This window comes from Octopus bimaculoides, chromosome 19 (assembly GCF_001194135.2).
Source record: "Octopus bimaculoides isolate UCB-OBI-ISO-001 chromosome 19, ASM119413v2, whole genome shotgun sequence".
Taxonomy (NCBI): Eukaryota; Metazoa; Mollusca; class Cephalopoda; order Octopoda; family Octopodidae; genus Octopus; species Octopus bimaculoides.
The window spans coordinates 10,557,963-10,559,287 of NC_068999.1; positions in this window are offsets into that span (position 1 = coordinate 10,557,963).

The following is a 1,325-nucleotide window of genomic DNA, read 5'->3' on the forward strand; positions in this document are numbered from 1 at the left end:
ATATATATATATATATATATATATATATATATATATATATATATATACACACACATATACATACATGTATATATATACATATACATATATACATTTATACACATATAGATATGGATATACATCCATAAATGCATATGAAAAGGGTTGCAGTCATACATACGCACATAGACATGTGTATAACACTTTTTATTGGTATGGATATTCATCTCTCTTTCGGTGGAGGTCATCGATGAGTAACCCTGAGAACTTTGAACATATATTGGTTCTTTCCAATTTGCTTTTCTTTTTAAATGTGTCTACGTATGAAGCACACAGGCATGAGTATTTGCATGAACGAAATATGCAAGTGTATATGAGTATTTAAATGTTACCTTCTGTAACAGCGGAAACGCGTTTTTGCAAAGAACACCCGTGTATTTGTCGAACTTTGCATAAAATACAAATACTTGAGGACTGGTGCATACGTAAACACATGCTTATATAAACGTTCTTATACAAAACCGAAAAGTAGATATACGCACAGACATAAGCAGAGATGCATACATCCAAACTCAGTAATGCATATTTAGATGCCTATCTACGCATATACATATTTACATGTATATCAACATAAATATATAACTGCATAATTGAAAGTATATGTGTAACAATTTTGACCATGTGTATTTCCGGTTCTGTCTTTCTTTGTCTCTCTACATATATCGTTGCATAAACATGCAAAGACACACAGAACTGTATGTATACATAATTCACACCCACCCACACATCCACATATGAATGTTTGTATGTCTACTTGTCAATCTATTTTTCTATATACGTATCAATCAAATTGTATATCTACATGAGTATCGATGACTGTCTATATGTGTGTATATATATATTGGGTTGACCAGAAAGTTCGTGCCGATTTATAGTAGCTTACCTTTCGAAATATTTTAGAACATGGTTCTAAAATAGGATTTGACTACACCTCCATTTAGAGCACAGTTTAAGCTATGTTTTCGCGGAAGAAGGTTTATGTTCCTATAACCTGTGTTAGATCTGTAACCTTTTAAAATGGAAGATAAGAAAGTTCATTTTCGGCACTTGATGCTTTTCTTTTTCCATAAAGGGAAAAATGCCTCACAAGCAGCCAAAGAAATATGCGCTGATTACGGCAATGTTTCTTTTCCCGAAAGAACTGAAAAGAAGTGGTTCGAAAGATTCCGAGCTGGAGATTGTAGTCTTATTGATAAAAAGCAATCAGGCAGATCATCCACTACAGATGATGACCAAATCAAGTCATTAATTGAGAATAACCCCCATTGTGCAACCCGAGAATTGGC